Raw genomic sequence first — 25,848 nt, forward strand, 5'->3', positions numbered from 1 at the left:
AATGGCACACCTAATTAGCCATATATGAGAGTGACTTTCACCTATGCTTTCACTAATACAATGTTAGCAAATGTTTTTACTTTGTCTACCTGTTGAAAATGGTGTATTAATAGTTTTAGCTTGCTTTTCTCTTAGTATGAGTGAAATTGTACATCTTTTCAGATATTTTAGAGACATATTCAATATTTTTTACTTTTAACTGTTTATGTCCTTGACAAATTTTCTTACTGATTTGTGAGAGCTTATTTTTGAAAGAAATCTTCATTTTGTGGTGAGTAAAAAACATTTGCCTTAGTTTGTTCCTTGCTTTGGATTTTGCTTATGGTATTTTTTTTGTATTTGTATATATTAGAATTATTTTCTTCTATGGCTTCTGGAGTTTGTGTCATATTTAGAAAGGTCTACCCTACTCTAATATGAAAATATGTTATCTCCTATTTTTGTGGTGCTTTTATGCTCCAATAATTTTTATTCTAATATATAACATTTTGTATGTACTAAACATTACAGAAAAACTGAATGCCTAAATATTTAAATATATAAGGTATCAAAGAAAACTTTGGGAACAGAAGTAATAAAAGCAGACTAGCCCTATAAGATATTGTAATACATTACAACTAGGAGCTGGCATGGGTCAGACAATCAAACAGAATAAAAAATCTAGAAACAGATTTAGAGCCTAGAAAATTTTATGATTTTTTAAAATGTTCTAAGAAAGCCAGAAGCAGCGGCTCACGCCTGTAATCCTAGCACTTTGGGAGGTCGAGGAGGGCAGAATACAAGGTCAGGAGTTCGAGACCAGCCTGGCCAACCTGGTGAAACCTCGTCTCTACTAAAAATGTAAAAATTAGCCAGGCGTGGTGCAGACGCCTATGGTCCCAGCTACTCGAGAGGCTGAGGCCAGAGAATCACTTGAACCTGGGAAACAAAGGTTGCAGCGAGTCAAGATCACGCCACTGCACTCCAGCCTGAGCAACAGAACGAGACTCCATCTCAAAAAGAAAAAAAAAAAAAAAAAGTCAAAGAAAAATCCAGAAAACAGTTAAAAGTATTTAATATATAATGGAGGTGGCATTTCAAATTAGTGGTAGTAAACTGGATATTTAATTAAGAGTGTGCGGTCAGCTGGATGAAAATGGGGAAAATAAGCTGATGCTAACCCAAAGAAGTTTAACTAAACTATAAAAGTGGTAGAAAAAACAATTTGTGTTTGTGTATGTATGTATACATACACACACACACACATATATATACACACACACACACACACACACACACACCATCTTAGCTAGACAGGCTTTTAGGTTTTTGAAATCATGGAGTGAAAGATTATTAAAGTTGACCTTTTTAACAGTTTTATTGAGATAAAATTGATATACAAAGAACTCCACATGTCTAACGTGTACTGTACGATGGGTTTGGGCTTAAAGCAAACACCATGATACCATTACCACAATCAGAGTAACAGGCATATCCAACACTTTACAAAGTTCCCTTTTTGCTTTTTGTTGCCTGTTTTTGTTTTGTTTATTTATGACTGGCACACTTAACTTAAGATCTGCCATCTTAATAAATTTTGAATTGCACACTACCTACTGTTAATTATAGGCACTATGTTTTACTGCAGATCTCTAGAACTTATTCTACTAGTATAATTGAAACTTTATAACCATTTAACAACTCCCCAGTTTCCCGCTTCCCCCATTCTGGGGAAACCACTATCGTATTCTCTGCTTCTATGAGTTTGACAATTTTAGATACTTTATGTGAGTGGAATCGTGCAACATTTGTTTTTCTGTAACTGGCTTATTTCACTTAGCATAATGTCCTCTAGGTTTATCCATGTCAAGCAATTCTCCTGCTTCAGCCTCCTGAGTAGCTGGGATTACAGGTGCCCACCACCACACTCAGCTAATTTTTTGTGTTTTTAGTAGAGACAGGGTTTCACTATGTTGGTAAGGCTGGTCTCAAACTCCTGACCTCAGGCCATCCACCCGCCTTGGTCTCTCAAAGTGCTGGGATTACAGGCCTGAGCCACTGTGCCTGGCCTGGAGTTTTCCAGTTTTATTTTTATTTTTACAAAATAAAATCCTGGAAATTGGTTGCATAACAGTGTGAGAATACTTAAAACTATTCAGCTGCATACCTAAAAATGGTTAATATTGTAAATGTTATGTAATTTTTCCTACAATTAAAGACAAAAAATAAAATAACAAAATTCTACCAGATATTTATCAGGTTGGAAAAATGAAGTCCTGGTGATTGATAGTATAGGGAAGTGCCTACTCCTGTATACTGTTGATGGGAGTATAAATTGTTGTACTCTTTTGAAAAAAATGAAAATTTTAATATATATTAAAATTTTAAACATATATGTCTTTTTAGAATTTTTTCCTAGACATGCTTAGCACTTTTGCTTTTTAAAAATTTTCCCTAGATATGTATAGTAATTCCACCTCTCAATGATAAATGTAGAGGGCATTCATTTCAATACTATTGGTTAGAATTAAAGTTTCTAATGAAGGCCGGGCGCGGTGGCTCAAGCCTGTAATCCCAGCACTTTGGGAGGCCGAGGCGGGTGGATCACGAGGTCAAGAGATCGAGACCATCCTGGTCAACATGGTGAAACCCCGTCTCTACTAATACAAAAAATTAGCTGGGCATGGTGGCGCGTGCCTGTAATCCCAGCTACTCAGGAGGCTGAGGCAGGAGAATTGCCTGAACCCAGGAGGCGGAGGTTGCGGTGAGCCGAGATCGCGCCATTGCACTCCAGCCTGGGTAACGAGCGAAACTCCGTCTCAAAAAAAAAAAAAGTTTCTAATGAAAGATTAAATGAAAGATTAGAAATGTACATACTCAGCAACACAAGATTGGTTACATAAATATGGTACACTTAGGCAATTGAATATCATACAATTTTAAAAATAAGGAGTATGGCTGGGTGCGATGGCTCATGCCTATCATTTCAGCACTTTAGGAGGTCAAACCAGGAAGATCACTTGAGACTAGGAGTTCAAGACCAGCCTGGGCAACATAGCAACACCATCTTTACAAAAAAATTTAAGAAATTAGCTAGACATAGTGGTACATGCCTGTAGTCCTAGCTACTCAGGAGGCTGAGGCAAGAGAATCACTTGAACCCAAGAGTTTGAGGGCACATTGAGTTAGGATCACACAACTGCACTCCAGCCTGGGGAACAGAGTGAGTGAGAGACTCTGTCTCTAAAAAATAAAATAAAATTTAAAAAGGAGAAGTGCATTATGTTTTTTTGTGAATGCATTGCCAAAACACACTGTTAAATGAAAGGAGCAAAGCTCTGAACAATGAACATATTAGCTACCATTCATGCCAATAAACTATATGAATTTTTATAAGTAATATGCCCAACTAGGGTATTTTTTAGAGTTAAAGTCGGGGGGTGGACATTATTAATCATTACTCTGTGACAACAGGTATCACTTGGAACTGAGCAAAACAAAATATTCTCTCTCTCTCTCTTTCTCTCTCTCTCTCTCTCTCTCTCTCTTTAGTTTGCTAAAACACAGAATATCTCTGCAGGGATATACAAAAAACTAATAATAGTAGGTGACTTGCAATGGGAATGGGAAAATGGGTGACTAGAAGAATGGAAGAGAAAGATTTACTTTCACTTACACTTCTTTGTATTTGAATCTGGTACCACCATATTGCTGGCCCAAATCACACAAATTTTTAGTTTTCCAGTGCATATAAAATTAATGTTTACACTATACTGTAGTCTATTAAGTATGCAATAGCATTATATGTTTTACAGTGTACATATGTAAATTTAAAAATTCTTTATTGCTAAAAAATACTAAGAATCATCTAAGCCTTTCTGCAAATTGTAACTTTTTTGCTGGTGGAAGTTCTGGCTTTGATGATGGTGGCTGCTGACTGATCAGGGTGGTGGTTGCTGAAAGCTGGGGTGGCTGTAGCAATTTCTCAAAATAAGACAACAATGAAGTTCACTGCATCGGTCAACTCTTCCTTTCACAAAAGATTTCTCTTTAGCAAGTGATGCTGTTTGATAGCATTTTACCTACAGTACAACTTCTTTCAAAATCTGAGTCAATCCTCTCACACCCTGCCATTTCCCCATCAACTCAGTTTATGTACTATTCTAAATTCCTTATTGATATTTCAACAATGTACACAGCATCTTCACCAGAAGTAAATTTCATCTCGAAAAACCACTTTCTTTGCTCATCCATGAGAAGCAACTCCTCATTCATTAAAATTTTATCATGAGATTGCAGCAATTCAGTTACATATTCGGGCTCCACTTCTAATTATAGTTCTCTTGCTATTTCTTCCACATTTACAGTTATTTCTTCCACTGAAGAAATAACCTCTCAAAGTCATCCATTAGTGTTCAAATCAACTTCCAAATTCTTACTAATGTGGATATTTTGACATCTTCCCATGAGTCACAAATGTTCTTAATGATATCTAGAATCTTTTTCAGAGGATTTTCAATGGACTTTGCCCAGATCCATCAGCAGAGTCACTATCTATAATGGCTATAGCATTATGAAATGCATTTATTAAATCACACGGCTTGAAAGTTGAAATTACTTTTTGATTCATGGGCTGCAGAATGGATGTTGAGTTAACAGGCATGAAAACATTAATTACATTGTATATCTTCATTAGAGCTCTTGGTTGACAAGGTATATTGTCAGTGGGCAGTAATATTTTGAAAAAAATATTTTTATCTAAGCAGTAGATCTCAATAATGGGCTTAAAATACTCAGTAAACCAGGATATAAACAGTTATGCTGTGATCCAGCCTTTGTTGTTCCATTTACAGAGCACAGGCAGAGCAGATTTAGCATCATTCTTAAGGGCCCTAGAATTTGCAGAACAGTAAATGAACACTGGCTTCAACTTAACATGACATGCTTCATTAGCCCCTAAGAAAAGAGTCAGTCTGTCCTTTGAAGATTTGGAACTAGGCATTGACTTCTCCTCTGGAGGCATCAAAGTCCTAGATGGAGTCTTCTTCCAATAGAGGGCTGTTTTGTTTCCATTGAAAATCTGTTTAGTGTAGCCACCTTCATTAGTTATCTTAACTAGATCCCATTTGTCTATTTTTGTTTGGATTGTATTTGTTTTTGCTTGCTTTCTTCCTTTCTGCCTTTCTTTCTCTATTTATTTATTTATTTATTTATTTATTTATTTATTTATTTATTTATTTATTTTTGGAATTTTGCTCTTGATGCCCAGGCTGGAGTGCAGTGGCAGGATCTCGACTCCCTGCACCCTCTGCCTCCCAGGTTCAAGTGATTCTCCTGCTTCAGCCTCCTGAGTAGCTGGGATTACAGGTAACTGCCACCATGCCTGGCTAATTTTTTGTATTTGTAGTAGAGATGGGGCTTCACCATGTTGGCCATGCTGTTCTCAAACTCCTGACCTCAGGTGATCCACCCACCTCCATAGGTAGAGAAAAAAAAAATCTAAATCTATAGAAACAATCTAAAACATGGAAGAGAACTTAGAGACAATCTAGTTAAATTTCTTCATTTTATAGTTAAGAAATGTGATATGTGGAAAAATGAAGATTTTTCAAATATGCACATAAGTGACTTGGGAGTAGGAGGTCCTTGAACCATCTTGAAGCTTCTCATCTCTCCTTAGCTATCACTCTCCAACTTCCTTTTCCAGCAAATTTCCAACCAGGTGCTATCAAGAGACAGAATTTACTGGTCTCAATTTTACTTTTTTCTCTGCTTCTAATCACTCTTCATGGGAAGATTAACCAGTTATAGTTTTTAAATATATATCTACTATAGTTGTATTTCAATTGCCCATGCCATTTATACTCATTGACCCAAAGATGGTCCTGAGGTCCTATGGGATCACCTCAGGATGTTGGGATTGATGCAGGCAAATGTGAAGAACTTACTTATTTGCTGTAGCCTATAACTGCACTAAAGAGACCATCTAGACAAGAGCCAGTGTTGAAATTCCTGGATGGTCAAAGTTGTTCAGTACATGCCCAGTTTAAAACATGGGTCAGAACTATTATCTTTTTAAAAATATTTTGTAAAATACATTGTAGCTCAAAGAAAAATAATAGAAGGCACAGTTGATAGAGATAAAGCTGAGGAGAAAAGTTTTACTTGGCTCACTTTGATATCTGAATTGATTGAATTCTAAAATAGCATTTATGATTCAAGTCCGTAAGACTTGGACAAAACAGGTAACACTGGAATGAACAATTCTCCAAATAAAACACACTCCACAAAATTATATCAAAATATATCACAGTCCTACTTGTTTTAGAGTTAGAGGGTTTATCCTACACTTAAATCCTGTTTTGGTAGAATATCATTATATTCTACCAAATATAATGATATTTATATTCTTAAAAATATAAATATATATACAAAAAATTTAAGAAATTAGCTAGGCATAGTGACACATGCCGCAGTCCTACTAGATAGTCCTACTAGATAGAACTGCTCTCTAGAGCAGGCATAGATGCTGGAACAGAAAAAAAAAAGTAGCTTAAAGAGCAAAGATTTTCTTTTTCATATAACAGAGCATAGCATCCCTGTCTGTAAGGAGTACAAGAAAATGCAGTCTCTAACTGGAGAATCACTTTCCAGTCACAATTCTGTTAGTGTCAAGGCAAAAAGAACAGCACTTGAAGGACAGCCAGCAGTCTCTACTACATTCACAAATAGAGTTTAATGAAATAATACCTCAGTGAATCATAGTGAGAATTCAAAAATCATTTGAAAGTTAAGTACTTTCAAAAATTCATATCTTCTGAGTTTGTAAACTGGTTTATGTCAGAGTTCAGTATAATGACTTTGCATCCAGTAAAAATAATTCCTTCAATCTTAATATTCCACCACTATCAAAAGTTGTTTTTTAATTTTAACTTAATTTAATTTATATTTTAAGTTCCAGGATACATATGCAGAACGTGCAGGTTTTTTGCATAGCCATACATGTGCCATGGTGTTTCGCTCCACCTATTAACCCACCATCTAGGTTTCTTCCCTTCCCCGCCACCTCCCAACAGGCCCCAGTGTGTGATGTTCCCTCCCTGTGTCCGTGTGTTCTCATTGTTCAGCTTTCACCAATGAGTGAGAACATTTGGTGTTTGGTTTTCTGTCCCTGTGTTAATTTGCTGAGGATGCTGGCTTCTAGCTTCATGCATGTTCCTGCAAAGGACATGATCTAATTCCTTTTTATGGCTGCATAGTATTCCATGGTGTATATGTACCACATTTTCTTTATCCAGTCTATCATTGATGGGCATTTGGGTTGATTCCATATCTTTGCTATTATAAATAGTGCTGCAATAAACATACATGTGCATGCATCTTTATAGTAGAATGATTTATATTTTTGAGGGTATGTACCCATGGGATTGCTGGGTCAAATAGTATTTCTGATTCTAGATCCTGGAGGAATTGCCACACTGTTTTCCACAATGGTTCAACTAATTTACATTCCCACCAACAGTGTAAAAGTGTTCCTGTTTCTCCACAGCCTCACCAGCATCTGTTGTTTCTTGACTTTTTAATAATCACCATTTTGACTGGCATGAGATGGTATCTCACTGTGGTTTTGATTTGCATTTCTCTAATTATTAGTTATGTTGAGCTTTTTTCATATGTTTGTTGGCTGCACAATGTCTTTTTTTGAGAAGTATTCGTTCATATCCTTTGCCCACTTTTTGATGGGGTTGTTTTTTACTTGTAAGTTTGTTTAATTTCCTGGTAGATTCTGGATATAATAAACATACATGTGCATGTGTCTTTATAGTAGAATGATTTATATTTTTGAGGGTATGTACCCATGGATTGCTGGGTCAGATGGGTAGATTGCAAAAATTTTCTCCCATTCTGTAGGCTAACTGTTCACTCTGATGATGGTTTCTTTTGCTGTGCAAAAGTTTTTTAGTTTGATTAGATCCCATTTGTCAATTTTTGCTTTTGTTGCAATTTCTTTTGATGTTTTCATCATGAAATCTTTGCCCATGTCCTGAATGGAATTGCCTAGTTTTTTTCTAGGATTTTTATGGTTTGGGGTTTACATTTAAGTTTTTAATCCATCTTGAGTTAACTTTTGTATAAGGTGTAAGGAAAAGGTCCAGTATCAGTTGACTGCATATGATAGCCAGTTTTCTCAGCACCATTTATTAAATAGGTAATTCTTTCCCCATTGCTTGTTTTTGTCATGTTTGTCAAAGATCGACAGTTGTAGATGTGTAGTGTTATTTCTGAAGTTGCTGTTCTATGCCACTGATCTATATGTCTGTTTTGGTACCAGTACCATGCTGTTTGGGATACTGTAGCCTTGTAGTAGTGTTTGAAGTCGAGCAGTGTGATGCCTCCCGCTTTGTTACTTTTGCTCAGGATTGTCTTGGCTATTCGGGCTCTTTTTTTAACCAAATGGAATTTAAAGTAGTTTTTCTAATTCTCTGAAGAATGTCAATGGTAGTTTGATGGGAATAGTATTGAATCTCTAAATTACTTTGGATAGTATGGCCAGTTTCACAATATTGATTCTTCCTAACCATGAGGATGGGATGCTTTTCCATCTGTTTGTGTCCTCTGTTATTTCCTTGAGCAGTGGTTTGTAGTTCTCCTTGAAGAGGTCCTTCCTCGTCCCTTGTTAGCTGTATTCTTAGGTATTTTATTTATTTGTAGCAATTGCAAATGAGACTTCTCATGAGTTGGCTCTCTCCTTGTGTATTGTTGGCATATAGGAATGCTTATGGTTTTTGCAATTGATTTTGTATCCTGAGACTTTGCTGAAGTTGCTTATCAGCTTAAGGAGTTTTGGAGCTGAGACAACGGGGTTTTCTAAACATAGAATTGTGTCCATCTGCAAATAGAGATAATTTGACTTCTTCTCTTACTATTTGAATACCCTTTTTCTTTCTCTTGCCTGATTGCCCTGGCCAGAACCTCTGATACTATGTTGAATTGGAGTGGTAAGAGAGGGCATCCTTGTCTTGTGCCAGTTTTCAAAGGGAATGCTTCCAGTTTTTGCCCATTCCACTATCTTTCAAATTTGTTTGCTCTTGCTTTTCTAGTTCTTTTAATTATGATGTTAGGGTGTTGATTTAGGACCTTTCCAGCTTTCTGGTGTGGGCATTTAGTGCTATAAATTTCTTCTTAACACTACCTTAGCTGTGTCCCAGAGATTCTAATACATTGTCTCTTTATTCTCGTTAGTTTCAAAGAACTTACTTATTTCTGCCTTAATCTCATTATTTACCCAGGAGTCATTCAAGAGCAGGTTGTTCAATTTTCATGTAGTTGTGTAGTTTTGAGTGAGTTTTTTAATCCTGAGTTCTAATTTGATTGCACTGGGTCTGAGAGGCTGTTTGTTATGATTTCAGTTATTTTGCATTTGCTGAAGAGCATTTTACTTCTAATTATGTGGTCAATTTTAGAGTAAGTGCCACGTGGCACTGAGAAGAATGTATATTCTATTGATTTGGAGTGGAGAGGTCTGTCGATGTCTACTGGGTCCACTGGATCCAAAGCTGAGTTCAGGTCCTGAAAATCCTTGTAAATTTTCTGTCTTGCTGATCTGTCTAATATTGACAGTGGAAGTGTTAAGGTCTCTCACTGTTATTTTGTAGGAGTCTAAATCTCTTTGTAGGTTTCTATAAACTTGCTTTATGAATTTGGGTTCTCCTGTTTTGGCTGCATATATATTTAGGATAGTTAGCTCTTCTTGTTGCATTGATCCCTTTACCATTATGTAATGCCCTTTTTTGCCTTTATTGATCTTTGTTGGTTTAAAGTCTGTTTTGTCAGAGACTAGGATTGCAACCCTTGCTTTTTTTTGGCCTTCTATTTGCTTAGTAAATTGTTCTCCGTTTTTTTATTTTGAGCCTATATGTATCTGCACATGAGATGGGTCTCCTAAATACAGCACACCAATGGGTCTTGACTCTTCATCCAATTTGCCAGTTTGTGTCTGTTAATTGAAACATTAGCCCATTTACATTCAAGTTTAATATTGTTATATGTGGATTTTATCCTGTCTTCACAATGTTATCTGGTTATTTTGCACACTGATTGATTCAATTTTTTTTTTTTAGACCTAGTCTCACTCTGTCACCCAGGCTGGAGTGCAGTGGCACAATCTCAGCTCACTGTAGCCTCCGCCTCCCACATTCAAGTGATTCTCCTGCCTCAGCCTCCTGAGTAGCTGGGAGTACAGGCATGTGCCAACATACTTGGCTAATATTTTGTATTTTTAGTAGAGATGGAGTTTCACCATGTTGGCCAGATGGTCTCCATCTCCTGATCTCGTGATCCCCCACCTTGAACTCCCAAAGTGCTGGGACTACAGGTGTGAACAACTACACCCAGTCGATGCAATTTCTTTATATGTCATTGGTCTTTTTATTTTGGTGTGTTTTTGCAGTGGCTGGTAATGGTTTTTCCTTTCCATATTTAGTGCTTCCTTCAGGAGCTCTTACTAGGCAGGCCTGGTTGTGATGAAATCCCTCAGCATTATCTTGTCTGAAAGAGTTTTATTTCTCCTTTGCTTATGAAGCTTAGTTTGGCTAGATATGAAATTCTGGATTTAAAATTATTTTCTTTAAGAATGTTGAATGTTGGCCCCCATGATCTTCTGGCTTGTAGGGTTTCTGCTGAGAGATCTGCTGTTAGTCTGATGGTTTTCCCCTTGTATGTGGCCTGGCCTTTCTCTCTGGCTATCCTTAACATTTTTTCCTTCATTTTGGCCTTGGAGAATCTGATGATTATGTGTTTTATGGTTGATCTTCACGTGGAGTATGTTAGTGATGTTTTCTGTATTTCCTGAATTTGAATGTTGGCCTGTCTTGCTAGGTTGGGGAAGTTTTCCTGGATAGTATTCTGAAGAGTGTTTTCCAACTTGTTTCTATTCTCCCTGTCTCTTTCAGGTACCCCTATCAATCATAGGTTTGAACTTTTTACATAGTCCCATATTTCTCGGAGGTTTTATTCATTCCTTTTCATTTTTTTCTCTAATCTTATCTGCATGCCTATTTCAGCAAGATGCTTTTCAAACTCTGATATCCTTTCTTCTACTTGATCAATTCAGCTATTGATACTTGTGTATGCTTCACAAAGTTCTCATGCTGTGTTTTTCAGCTTCATCAAGTCATTTATGTTCCTTTCTAAACTGGTTATTCTAGTTAGTGGCTCCTGTAACCTTTTATCAAGGTTCTTAGCTTCTTTGCATTGGGTTAGAACATGCTCCTTTAGCTCAGCAGAGTTTGTTATTAGCCACCTTCTGAAGTCTACTTTTCATCCTCCGTTCAGTTCTGCACCTTTGCTGGAGAGGTGCTGCAATCATTTTGAGGAGAAGAGGCACTTTGTTCTTTGAGGTTATCAGGGATTTTTTTGTTGATTCTCATCTTCATGAGTTTTTCTAGTTTTGATCTTTGAGGCTGCTGACCCTTGGATGAGGATTTTGTGGAGATTCTTTCTGTTGATCCTGTTGTTGTTGCTTTTTGTTTTTCTTACAGTGGTCAGGACTGTCTTCTGTAGGGCTGCTGCAGTTTTCTGGGAGTTCGCTTCAGGCCCTATTCATCTGGTTCACTCTCTCATTGGAGATGTCACCCAAGGAGGCTGGAGAAAAGCAAATATGGGTACCTGCTCCTTCCTCTGGGATCTTTGACCTCGATGGGTACTAACTTGATGCCAGTAGGAATACTCCTATATAGGGTGTCTGACAACCCCTGTTGGCAGATCTCACCCAGTTGAGTGGCATGAGGACAGGACTCATTTAACAAAGCACTTTGGCTGTCTCTTTTTGGAGAGGGTGTTCTTTGCTGGGGGAAACACACTCATTTCAGAACTAGCAGAAGGGAAGACTGAGTCTGCTGGTCCATGGAGACTGCAGCCATCCTTCCCTCTAGGGGCTCAGGGCCAGGGAGATCACACTTCTGTCCCTGAGGCCCTGGCTGGAGTTGTTGGAGCTCCTGCAAGGAGGACCCACCCAGTGAAGAGGGATGGGTCAGAGTCAGGCCTGAAAAGGCAATCTGGCCACAGTCTTCCACAGGCAGCATGTTGGGCTGTGGAGAATACCTTTTGTGACCAAGTCATCCAGCTGTCCTGGCTCCAGCAGGGGAAAAATATGGCCTGGAGCTATAGATATGGCTGCAGCCCTCCCCCTGCCCTGGGAGCTTAGTGTGTTGGGCAGCTAGCAGTCCCAGTGTTGGCTACTGCCCCTCCCCTAAGGAGCTCAAGCTACTCAGATATCAAGCAGCCACAGTTGTGGTGCTTACCACTCCTCCCGCTGGTAACTCTGCAGGCTTAAGCAAATTCTAGTTGAGTGTCTGTTAAGAATGCCTGATTTCATGGTAAGGACTCTATGGCCTGGTGGCATGGGCTCAGGAGTGAGAACTTCTGATCCATAGGTGGCACTGTTCCACAGAGAAAGCACAGCTTCCCAGGCTGGATAATATGCTCACTTGCCACCTCCCTTGGCTGCAGGGTGGGGGCTCCCCTGCCACGTGTGGCTCTCGGGTGGGCCATCAAACCACATTGCTCTTCCTCCCTCTCTGTGGGTCACGCCAGCTGTCTTGTCAGTTCTGGGACAGAACCTGGATACCTTGGTTGCTGGTGCAGGATTCGCATGCTGTTATGGTTCTTATGGAAGTGAGCTTCTGATCACAGCTGCTTTTAGTGGGCCATCTGGGCCCCGTCCCTCGAGAAGGTTTTTTTAATAAGTTCAATCCATATTGTTCTATTGTTCTTCATTTTTCTCATAGCTTGTGATATTTATTCATACCAATAACTGTAGTATTTCATCACATTGATGTCCTGGGCACACTTCTAAAAGACTGTAAACTTCTTAAAGACATTTGAGTATCAGTAGTACTCAACACAATGCAAATCTTAGAAGGTAGAGTCGTACCCCCTTATTCTCAGGAAATACATTCCAAGACTCCCTAGCAAATGCCTGAAACCACGGATAGTACTGAACCCATATATAGTATGCTTTTCCTGTGCATACATACACATGATAAAGTTTATTCATAAATTAGACACAGGCCTCTTGAGCTTTGGAGCCATTACTAAGTAAAATAAGGGCTACCTGAACACGAGCACTATGGCACTGTGACATTTGATCTGATAAATGAGACAGCTACTAAGTGACAAATGGGTAGGTAGTATACACAGTGTGGGTACAGTGGACAAAGGGATGATATACTTCTCAAGCAGGATGAGGCAGGACTGTGGAGATTTTATCATGCTACTCAGATTGGCATGCAATTTAAAACTTGTCAGTTATTTATTTCTGAAATTTTTTATTTAATATGTTTGGACTGTGGTCAACTGAAATCACAGAAAGAAAAATTGGGGCTAAGAGGGGACTGTTGTAAATTGATCAAAATCACACAGCTAGTAACTGGCGGAGCTGGGATTAGAATGTAAGGTGTGCAACTTTAAAGCCTGCTCTCTTTATATGATACTATGCTAGTCCCCCTGAAGCCTTCATCTGAGTACTAATCAGTGCATGCACATAAGGGTACTACCAGATACCAGGAAAAGAATCACACAAAAGGAGCAGAGGGGACAATCAGCAGTGTTAACATAGAATAGGGACTAATATGTGACCAAAGTGGAAGTGATTCATGAATCTTCAGTTAAAGTACTCGTAAAGTTGTTGCCTTTGTCCTGGGAAAAATTTAGCCCTAGACTACTCAGCTTCTGCCTAATAAAGCTTAAATTCAAGCCTCAAAAGAGGAAAATGGTCCTATTCACTTAATTACATACCAAAACTGATATGAATACAAAATAAAATATTTGGGCCCAAGCTGTCCAGCCTCCCTGGATCCAGCAGGGGAAAAGTAAAATATTTTTTGAATCAGTCACAAGAATATCAATACAAAAACTAAAATATTTTGTATCAATCACAATATATCAATACAAAAATATACAACTCCTAACAAAATCCACACCATACAAAAGTATCAGGCATGCAAGAAAAAAGGAAAATACCACCCATAATGAGGAGAAAAATCAATCCATAGAAACAAATTCAGAAATGAGAACAATGATGAAATTAATAGAAAAGACATTATAATAAATACTCAATTCAATTGTTTTCCATATGTTTACTAAAATAGAGAAAAGATTGAGCTTGTTCAATAGAAACATAGAAGATATAAAAACTATCCCAAATCATACTTCTAGCAATAAAAAAAGCAACATCTGAAATTTAAAATGTACTTGATGACATTCATAGTGTATTACACTGCAAGACAAAAACTGGTGAACTTGAGGATGTAGCATAGAAGAAAACCAAATCAAAACACACAGAGGAATACTGAAAAAAATGCAAAGGGAATCAGTGAGCTGTGGGACGACTTCAGGTGGTCAAATATATATGTAACTGGTGTTCACAAAGGAGGGAGGACAGAAAAAATATTTGAAGAAATAACGGGCAAAAATTTTCAAAATATCATGAAAGCTATAAATTCACAGGTTCAAGTTCATATACCTCAAGCACAGGAAACGTGAGAAAAATGGCACAAAAGCACACAAAATCACATTGTTTAGAAAATTTAAAAGAAATTTAGGAAGTAATGAAGAAAATAATCTTAAAAGCAGCCAGAGGAGAAAATACACCATATGTTAATCCTGGATCATAATAAGATGGCAGTAGATTCCTTTTTAGAAATAATACCAACCATTAAACAGTAGAACAAGATCTTTAAAGTATTGAAAGGAACAACTTTCTATACTAGCAAAATATATTTGAAAATTGAAGGCAAAGAAAAAGCCTTGTTCAGACATACAATGGCTAAAAGAATTCATTACCAACATACCTTCCTTAAAAAAATATTAAGGAAAATCTGTCCAGCACAAGAAAAATGATTATCAGATAAAAATATAGATTTACACAAAGGAATTCAGGGCATAAAGTTAGTAACTACAGGGGTAAATATACAAGGTAAACATTTCTAATTTTAAAAATCTCTTTAGAAGATAATTGACTGTTCAAACAAAATAATAATGTATGATGGGGTTTATAAAAGATGTAGAAATAAAATATATGACAGCAATTACACGGAGGCCAAGAAAGAAGAAAGAGATGTACTTGTTTGTAACGTACTTAAGCTACACATAAAATGGTATAATATTACTTGAAGGTGGACTATGATAATATAAAGATATGTGCTTACTATTAACTCTAAAGCAGTCACACAAAAATAGACCTATAACTAATAAGTGAATAGAGGAATTAAGTGGAATCTTAAAAAATACTGAATTAATTTTTTAAAAGGCAGAGGACAAAAAAGGAAACAAAGAAAAGATGGGGGAAAAACCTAATAGCAAGACGATAGATTTAAACTCCATTTATCAAAAATCATATTAAATTTAAATGGTCTGAATACTTCAATTAAAAGGAAAAGGCTTTCAGATTGTATTTTTAAAAAGCCCCACCACCGGATATGGTGGCTTACACCTGTAATTCCTGCAATTTGGGAGGCCAAGGTGGGTGAATCACCTGAGGTCAGTAGTTCAAGACCAGCCTGGCCAACATGGCAAAACCCCACCTCTGCTAAAAAATACAAAAATTAGCTAGGTGTGGCCGAATGGGCACCTGTAATCCCAGCCACTTGGGAAGCTGAGGCAAGGAGAATTGCTTGAACCTGGGAGGCATAGGTTGCAGTGAGCCAGTATCATGCCACTGCACTCCAGCCTGGGCAAGAGAGCCAGACTTCATCTCAAAAAAAAAAAAAAAAAAAAATTCAATAGGCCAGGAGCGGTGACTCACACCTGTAATAATAGCACTTTGGGAGGTTGAGGCAGGTGAATCACCTGAGGTCAAGAGTTTAAGACCAGCTTTGCCAACATGTTGAAACCCTATCTCTACTAAATATATAAAAATTAACCAGGCATAATTTCAGGTGCCTGAAATCCCAGCTGCTTGGGAGGCTGAGGCAGGAGAATCGCTTGAACCTGGTAGGTGGAGGTTACAGTGAGCTGAGGTCACACCACTGCACTCCAGCCTGGGTGGCAGGGTGAGAGTTCATCTCAGAAATAATAATAAAATAAAATAAAATATTTTAAAAGTGCTATAAAAACACTAACTTTAAATATAAGACATAAATAGGTTAAAGATAATGTGTGGATAAAGATATACCATGCTATCATTAATCAAAAGCAGATATGTGTTTATTACTATTAGGCAACATAGATTTCAGAATAAATAATAGTATCAAGAAGAAATGTTAATACAAACTATGATAATTAAAATAGCTTCATGCTGGCCCAGGCATACCTATATAGTAATAGATATACATTATAAGGCACCTGTTGTAATCAATGGGGGAAAATAAGTTATTCAAGAAAAATATTCAAATAAAAATTTGTTTAAAGAAAGATAAATAGCTTACATTTTATCCCAGAGTTAATGGGAGATCAAAGATTTAAATGTAAAAATTAAAATAATGTTCACTATTGTGAAGAAAAATTATTTCCTTGTTGTAAATACAAAATAGGTAAGACATTTCCAACTGTGACACAAAAGAATCCATGAGAAAAATACTTAAGAATTTAATTAGACTTTTAAAATAATCTTCATAGAAGAAACCACTATAAGCAAAGTCAAAAACAAATCACAAACATAAAGGCAGTATTTGTAATTCATATGCTAACAATGGGATAATTTTTCTAATTTAAAAAGATCTCCTTCAAATTAATAAGGAAATTACCAACAACCCTTTAGAACAGGAGTGTCTAATCTTTTAGCTTCCCTGGGCCACATTGGAAGAAGAAAAATTTTCTTGGGCCACATATAAAATATACTAACACTAATGATAGCTGATGAACTTAAACAAAAATTACAAAAGCAGGCCGGGCGCGGTGGCTCAAGCCTGTAATCCCAGCACTTTGGGAGGCCGAGGCGGGTGGATCACGAGGTCAAGAGATCGAGACCATCCTGGTCAACATGGTGAAACCCCGTCTCTACTAATACAAAAAATTAGCTGGGCACGGTGGCGCGTGCCTGTAATCCCAGCTACTCAGGAGGCTGAGGCAGGAGAATTGCCTGAACCCAGGAGGCGGAGATTGCGGTGAGCCGAGATCGCGCCATTGCGCTCCAGCCTGGGTATCAAGAGCGAAACTCTGTCTCAAAAAAAAAAAAAAAAAAAAAAAAAAAAAAAAAAAAAAATTACAAAAGCAAAATTTCATAATATTTTAAGAAATTTTATGAATTTGTGTTGGGCTGCTTTCAAAGCCATCCTGGGCCACATGCAGCCTGCAGGCAGTGGGTTGAACAAGCTTGCTTTAGAACATCCAGCAAAGCATTTAAGCAGATAGTTCACATAAAAAGAAATACAAGTCATCCTTATGCATATATAAATTAAGATATTTACTATAAACCTAAAGTAACTCTCAAAAAAAAGTCAACTTGACTCATAATAAAATAAAGTCAAATTAAAACAGCACTGACACTTAATTTGTACTCATCAGTTTGGCATAATCAGTAAGTTTGATAGCATCTTATATGGATAGGGAACTGACGTTTTCATGATATGTGACCATCTTACTGGTACTTCTATAAATTTATAACATGTAGTCAGATGATAGGTAGATAGATAATATCTATACAAATTAAAAATCAACATACCTTTTAACCTAGCAATTTTACTTGTAAGAATTTATTTTATGGATAATTCACACTTGGATAAAATATATGAAATAATGAGTGAACAATGTTATTCACTGAAGCATCATTTAGAATCACAAAGATTAAAAATAATTTTATAAAAACAAGGAAGTTAAATTTTGATATAATTTATATAAAGGAAAATCTATAAGTTGATAAAAATTCCTTAGAAGCTCTTTACAAAATAATATGGAGCAGTATCTAAGATACTATTTGAAGAAAAAAGAACTCAGAATAGTATATGATAATGTTATTTTTGTGAAAATAGTATGTAAATACGTATGTATAAAATTTTCTGGGATATGTAAACCTATGTATGTATATGCATTCATGTATACATGTGTATATAATATCTCTGGAAGAATAGAAGATAGCATTTATATAAACTTTTTTAATCATATTGTTTTCAAGCACATATTTGCAAAAATAAAATTACAGAGATATATATGGTACTGATAAACAGGAAATTCATAGTAGTAATTAACTTTGGAAAGGAATAGTAATAATGGAATTATGCAATGATACACAGAGCCTTTAACTATTCTGTAATTCTTTTGTATATTTTCATATAATATCAAACTTGAAAGATAGTTAAAAGACAAGAACAAAGAACTTTCATACATCCTTTACCTATGTTTTAATATATTTTTTATTTCTTTTTCTTCCTTCTTTCTTTCCCCCCTCTCTCTGTCTCTATCCACACACACACACACCTGAAATACTTTATCTATAAATAACAATCATGATACAATGACCCAAATCAGACAATTAAGCACTGACTTAATATGATTAGCTAATCCATAGTCTATTGCATCTATAATATTGCATTTTTTTTTCAAGCGTGAAGCAGTCTGGGCACAGTGGTTCACACCTGTAATCCCAACACCTTGGAGGGTCAAAGTGGGGCGATCACTTGAGGCCAGGAGCTCTAGGCCAGTCGGGGCAACATAATGAAACTCTGTCTCTACAAAACATTTAAAAATTAGCTGGGCATTGTGGTGTGTGCCTGTAATAGCTACTCAGGAGGTTAGGTCAGGAAGATCCCTTGAACCCAGGAGTTTGAGGTTGCAGTGAGCTATGATTGCACTACTGTACTACAGCCTGGGTGAGAATGAGACTCTGTCTGTTTAAAAAAAAAAAAAAAAAAAAAAACCAGTGAAGCAAATAAAGCAATATGGCAAAATGTTAAAACTGTTGGAATTGATTCAAGAGGATGTGGATGTTTTATAATGCTATAATTTTTCATATATTTAAAAGAGTTCCCATTGCCTAAAAGATAGAACATAAAGATAATGTAACCATACATAATGATGTTATCTAGTTCATATTTTATTTAACCATCAATAAATATGTATTTTCTATCTATGATGGAGACCAATTTCCTGGAGTCCAGGGTCTGGACCCTAGGGTTCAGTTAAGGCAATTCTTTCTCTCATCATGTCAGATAGATATGAATATTATGGACTGAATGTTTGTGTTCTACCAAAATTCAGATGTTGAAGCCCGAATCTCTCATGTGATGGTATTTGGCAGTAGGATCTTTGGGAAGTAATTAGGTCCTAAGAGTAAAGCCTTCATGATGAGATTAAGAACAGACACCAGAGAGATGCCCTCTCTCTCCATCATGTAAGGATAAAGCAAAACTAAGACTATCTGCAAGCCAGGAAAAGAGGCTTCACCAGGACTAAGTGGAGTTGGCCAGAACCTTGATCTTGGACTTGTAGCATTCAGAACTGTAAGAAATAAATATCTGTTGTTTAAGACATCCCATTTATGGTATTTTGCTACAGCAGCCTAAGCAGAATAAGTCACTTAGACTCACTCTCCAACAGAAAAATAATGACTAATGAAGATTGTCACTCCAAACCCTTTGCAAAGGAAGATACAAATGCCCCAGGTTGCTCATTACGTAATTGCTCAGGAACACTTGCTTCTCAGGTGCACGTGATGCTGCACACTTCCACTGAGACACTTACCGGTAGGCAGTTCTATCTAAAGATAAAAAGCAAAACACTATGCTCAGCGTTTCGCATTTTAACTTATAAAATACACAATGGGTTCTCTTCTTAAATACTCAAAGGCTTTTGTTTATTCTAATTCCTCTTTAAATAATCCCAGTGAGGAATAAAAAAAAACAGATGATGTAAGCACATTGCCCTAGGTCAAAGTCAGGTTGAAATGCCCTCATCTCCTGATCTTTGTACCAATTGACTGCTTAGTGACCTACTGCATTTTTTTAATTATTCATTCTCATGGCTCTTTTAAAATTATTTATTTATAAAACAAAATATTATAGGACATCATCTGAATCTTCAGATTTATTTCACTGCAATGAATAATTGTTCAATAAATATTAAATGTAATTGATTTACATTAAGATATAATGCATGTATACAATGTGATAGGTCCTAAATGCAGATATGAGCAATATAATATGAATTCAAATGCATAAGTTGGAAATTATCAAGATTATTAAAAAACAATTGTTCTCAATGAGAAATCCTTTCAAGAAGAGTCACCAACAAAAAAGTTCTAACTACAAAAATAAAAGTATACATGGAAAAAGTAATGCAATTCATTGTATAAGAGAAGTTTGGAGGTTTGGGGAAAGCCGGTATTCTTCATAGAATTACATTACAATGGAGCTATAAATTGGCACATCATTTTAATAGGAATAACACCCACACTACAGTTTCATAAATCTCTTCTTTCCAACAACTGAGAGTAGCCTATACTCTCTGAGATAAGAAGTCATTGAATTTCTTTCCTGGTTTTGTAAAATAGCAAAGTATGAAATATTTATTAAATATCTTTGTTATTAAATGATTATCTTCGTTTCAAACACATTTTTGGAATGACTGTTCTTTAAAAGAGATTTGAACCTTTAGAGCTGTTAGGAGAACATGAGGAAAGACTTGGGAACTTAGGAGTATAATTAATATTCTTAGGAAGTACTCGATATGAGTTAGGAGTTCATACTACAAAAGTTGAGGAATAAGAGCTGTAAGTCAGAACAAAATGGGAGACAGAATTCTACTTGACTGAATGACTTTATTGAGAAATTGCAGGTTTGGGGCCATACCATGGGACCTTTGCATACTGTTGATAAACTTTTTGGTAAAAGGATTGTAAACACTACAGAGAGTTAAAACCAAACCTATCATGAGGCTGAGTGGTATGATGTCCTAGAGCAGAGATCTGTAAACTTTCTCTATGAAAAATGAAACAATAAATATTTTGGGCTTTGCAGGCGAGATGTTTTCTGTCACAACTCCTTAACTCTGTTCTTGCAGCACAAAAGCAACCAAAGACAATAGTGTAAAAAGAGTGGGCTTAGTTGTATTCCAATGAAACATTATTTACAAAACCAGATAGATAAGCAGAATTTAGTCTACATAGTCTGTGAGTGGTGGTTCATGCCTGTAATCCCTGCACTTTGGGAGGCTGAGGTGGGCCAATCACTTAAGGCCAAGAGTTGGAGACTAGCCTGGTCAACATGGTGAAACCCCATCTCTACTAAAATTACAAAAATTAGCCGGGTGTGGTGGCATGTGCCTGTAATCCCAGCTGCTCAGGAAGTTAAGGCATGAGAATCACTTGAACCTGGGAGGCAGAGCGAGCTGAGATTGTGCCACTGCACTCCAGCCTAGACAACAGAGCAAGACTCTGTCTCAAAAAAACAAACCAACAAATAAATAGAATTTAGCCTACAGGCTACAGTTTGCTAACCTCCTGCTCTAATCTCTCAAAATGTTTTCTAGGTGATATACCCACATGAAGACAGTCCTCAGGCCAAATTTATAGACCCCAATTCTTTGCTGTCTATTTATCCTCATCTGAACTTTCTAGAGTCTCCTTTTCTGGTTCTTCCTCCCTCCACCCCCACATGTGTCTGGAATTGTCAGGCAACCTTTTCTCAGAAGCCCTGAATGGCTCTATGGGAAGAAATTAGACCTCAATGAGACACACAAAATGGCTGTTAGGGGTTTACTCTGTTTAAAAGAAGAAATACACTTGGGGTGATTGCTTAACCCAGAGATTATTACTGAGAATAGTGAGACTCACAAAAGAGGAGACACTTGGAGGGCCTCAAACACACCAGATGAGAACTAAGCTGAGGGCTACCACCTGACTCACATAATGGTCACTTTTTAAAAGTTTCTTTTATACATAAACAATGTGGGCTAAACTATGAAGCAAATTACACAATAGAGTTTACTAGGTACATAGCTTTCTTGCAAATCCTGGTTAGCAATATTACTAGGAAAAGATGGAAAAAAAAAGGAAAATTCCAGAATTTTTTTATAACTCATCTTTCACCGCTAGAAGCTTTTTTTCTAACAGTTTTAATAAAACAATAAGAGCCACTGTTTCCTGTGCAAGTGTGACATGGAAAAAGCCCCATAAAACTGCATACCTCAACCATACCTCGGCTTTCTATTGAAACTGCTCTCCGTAACCCTAATGTGAGAGGCAAGCAGTCCAAACCCATGCCATCTTGGCTCCTGTGACTTGTAATAAGTAACTAAGGTCTGTAATTCCCACCACTACCAGACAATGTGTAAACTAACATTTATCTTGACTTCTGTAAACCACTTAAGTAACAATCAGAGTGACAAAAGTCCCCTGGCCCTTGGAATGTCCGGAGTCCCTCACCCTCATCTCCGCCCAGGAGGTGATTTACAGAATCCACTAGCCCTCGGAATGTCTGAAACCCCTCATCCCCATCCCCGCTCCTCAGCCTCACCCCCAAGGTGGTTTTAGGAGTATAAAAGGTATTGACACCCTCCTTTTGAGGCCACAGGTTGGAGAGACATGAGTCCTCTGTGGTCGCTGGCAATAAAGACCCTGCAATTTGGCATACTTTTGTCTTGGTGTTGACTTTCTATGCTTGGTTCAGTACATTTTGGAGGTCCCACCAAGATTTTATCTTTGTCCATCACCAGACAAAAGCCATCCCAGAGTCTCGCCTAGGCAGCTGCTCCCACCTCGGGGACCTCTGTGGGAGGTGCCCCCTGAGACGTTCCAGGGCCCCAGAGTTCCAGCCCTGTGGAGGACGGGCGACTCCCTGGCTGACATTCACCCGAAATTCCTCAGGGTCACAGGAATCTCCAGAGGTAAGTCAGGTCTGGAAATCAGGGACGGGTCCATCAGGAGGGCCTGAGTTGGGGGACCAGACGCAGTCATTGCACTCTGACCAAGCAAGCCTACCGTGAGACGTCACTGGAGGCTCAGACTACCTCACTAGAGACTTGGGTAATTTAGTTTTTGGTTGTTTTCCATAACCTCAGTGTGAGTGAGAAAGTGAGTGTGTATATATGTAGTCCCATGGCTGGAAGGCTACGGAGCTTGTATGGGCCTTCACCCGTGGTTCCACGGGGACGTCATAAGGTATAACAGTGATTTATCTCAGGACTGAAAATTCTGAGGTGACCAGGCCCGGAGGTTATATGGGTACACCTTAGCCAAGATGCTCTGAAATATCCCTCCGGGGACGTGGCCCAGTAGGCATCAGACTGGTCTCCCACCTGGGGGGCACCCATCCTTTGTCTGTCAATCCTATATGTCGTTCTGTCTTTATTGTAGATTCATCAGTTTTGTTAGACTCCTGTTGGCTGATATACAGTGGTTTAGGCCTGCTTTCCTTGGAGTGGAAGATATTCTACAGTGGGTAACAGACCACTGGCTGCAGGGGACCTTTACTGAATTCATGCCCCTAGAAGTAACTCTGTTCTCCTTTCTTCTCCTATTCTTCTTCTACTACAGAGGCCTCACTTCTTCTGACTCTGCCATGTGGCAAATAGCTTTAGCCCTATCTCTTTTTGTTTTCTTCCTTATTATAATCATTGTGGCCTGTAAGTTCTCTCAGCCACCCCCTCCAGGACAGGAGTATTTCTGCCTGTGTTGGATATAATTTCCTTTTCCCTTTATCAGCTCATGTCCAAAAGGAAATTCTGCCCATGACATCTCTGGTGTAGTTTTGTCTCTGTCCTGGGAAATCAACTACTAGACAAAAAGGTGCCAACTCTTCTTGGCCGTTTGGGGTGGAAACAAGATAACTATGTTCTGTCAAAAAGATATTAAGTGTTGTTATGGCCAGTGCTCTGAAGCCCACCCCTATTCAGTTTTTTGGCACCACCCTGACTGCTGGGAGGTGGGATGTCACGGCTTAATAAGAACAGACTGGCAAATCCTTGTCAACTCTGTTCACTGTGGTGGATTCAAAATTCACACCCTGTGGACCTCCTAGTTCATCTGTTTTGCCATTCTCCAACTTCCCAAGGCCACTGGATGTCAGGGGTCATTTAAGAGAAAACCACACCTGAGTGGCACTAAGCCTATACAAGGCCTATTACTGGCCCCTCTGTGGCTTCTTGGGAGAATTCTATCCTCACCCTTGGCCCCTTCCACCTGTTCCCCTGGCCCGTACAAAAGACAGACCCATTAAATTAATTGTACCTTCCTTACAAGATTTAGCTGTAGAGGCACTTTTAAAACCGGTGCTGGAAAGGGCAGGACATGAGTATAATGCCTGTCAAAATTGGAAATACTATAAAAACCACAAGGCCCGAGTTACTATTGGGAGACAGAGGAGAGAGAAAGTAGACAAAGGAGAGAGGAAGAGAGAGAAGAAAGTAGGGGAGGGGGAGAGGAAAGAGAGACAGAGAAAGAAAGGAGAAAGTAGACAGAGGAGGGAGGAAGAGAGAGAGATAAGGAGAGAGGAATTTTATGCTTTTTAGGGTCCCTGTGTCAAGGCTACCAAAAGCCTCAGGGGCGGCGCACTGGCAGCCGGCCCAGCGGCTGTGGCCTCCATTTTAAACTGATGCAAAAAGCGTTTTTTTTTTCTGCTGGCTGCCAGCCCCACCCGGCTTTCAGGCAGGCCACACCACCTCAGGGTGCAGCATTTGCAACTGCAAGGTTGTTGGTTCAAATCTTCAGTAAAACCAGTTTTAAATTAGTGTAATCTCTTAGGGGAAATTCAAAAGCTTAAAAAAAAAAATAGGGTTGTCTAGCTCCCGGCCTTGTACCCCCCTCCAATGCATGATGGCCAACTTCAAGATTGGGTTCTCAGGCCAATATGAGGTAAAATTAACCCCTGGAAAACTCTTCTTTTTGTGTGAACTAGAATGGCCGTCTTTTGGAGTTGGGTGGCCAGATACTGGGACCTATGACCCAAAAATTACCCAGGCTGTATGGAAAGTGGTCACAGAAACCCTGGGTACCCTGACCAGTTTCCATACATCAGCCAATAGTTGGATTTAGTCCAACAACAACCCCCCCTCCCCATGGTTGAAGCACTGCATAAAACAGGCTGAACTTCAGGTCATGTTAGCTGGCCCAAAGAAGGCCCCTACTGCACCAGCTATTCTCCCTGTCCCAGAAGAGGATCTAGAATTACCTCCACCTTACTTTAGACCCTCTGGACTGGGGTCCCAGCATCCCTCTCCAGACAGCACTAGCAGCCAGCCCTTGTCCCCACTCCACACCTGTAGTGCGGCTCCATACCCACCCAGGGTATTATTCCTTTGAGAGGCACCCTCAGTGGAAGGAGGTAGCCAGGGCCACCCCTTCTTCATCCACATCCCCTTCTCCTCTAGTGATTTATACAATTGGAAGGCTCAACACCCTCCATTTTCTGAAAGGCCCAGGCACTCACAGGGCTCCTAGAGCCTGTCTTACAAACCCACCGCCCCACCTGGGATGATTGTCAACAATTGCTCCTAGTACTATTTACTGCAGAAGAAAGGGGCAGAATTAGACAGGAGGCCCATAAGGCCATCATTGGAACAGGGGGAGACTTGGCAGAAGACCATCAGGAGCAAATTAATGAAACTTTCCCTTCCACCCGACCCCAATGGGATCCAAACACCTCAGCAGGTCTACAGGCTCTGAACAATTTTCACCAGTACCTACTAGAAGGGGTTAAGGGAGTGGCCCACAAGCCCACTAACCTCTCCAAGGTAGGGACTATAACTCAGGGCCCGCAGGAGTCACCAGCTGCCTTCCTTGAGCGTCTACAAGACGCTTATTGCACCTACACTCCTATTGACCCTGAGGCTCCAGAAAATCAGCGGGCCATCAATCTGGCTTTCGTTTCTCAGTCAGCCCCAGATATTAAAAGAAAGTTACAGAAGTTAGAGGGATTCCAGGGAATGAATTTGTCCCAA

The 25,848-nt window shown here is 38.5% G+C and overlaps 1 pseudogene; it reads right to left on the bottom strand.

The window, feature by feature from the left end:
- The window catches only part of LOC105731950 (collagen alpha-6(VI) chain-like), a 33,239-nt pseudogene extending 11,067 nt beyond the window's left edge, over positions 1 to 22,172 (bottom strand).
- Between the last annotated feature and the right edge of the window lie 3,676 nt (positions 22,173 to 25,848).

The sequence above is a fragment of the Aotus nancymaae genome, unplaced genomic scaffold (assembly GCF_030222135.1).
Source record: "Aotus nancymaae isolate 86718 unplaced genomic scaffold, 86718_ANA_hifiasm-v0.15.2.pri h1tg000014l, whole genome shotgun sequence".
NCBI classification, from domain to species: Eukaryota; Metazoa; Chordata; class Mammalia; order Primates; family Aotidae; genus Aotus; species Aotus nancymaae.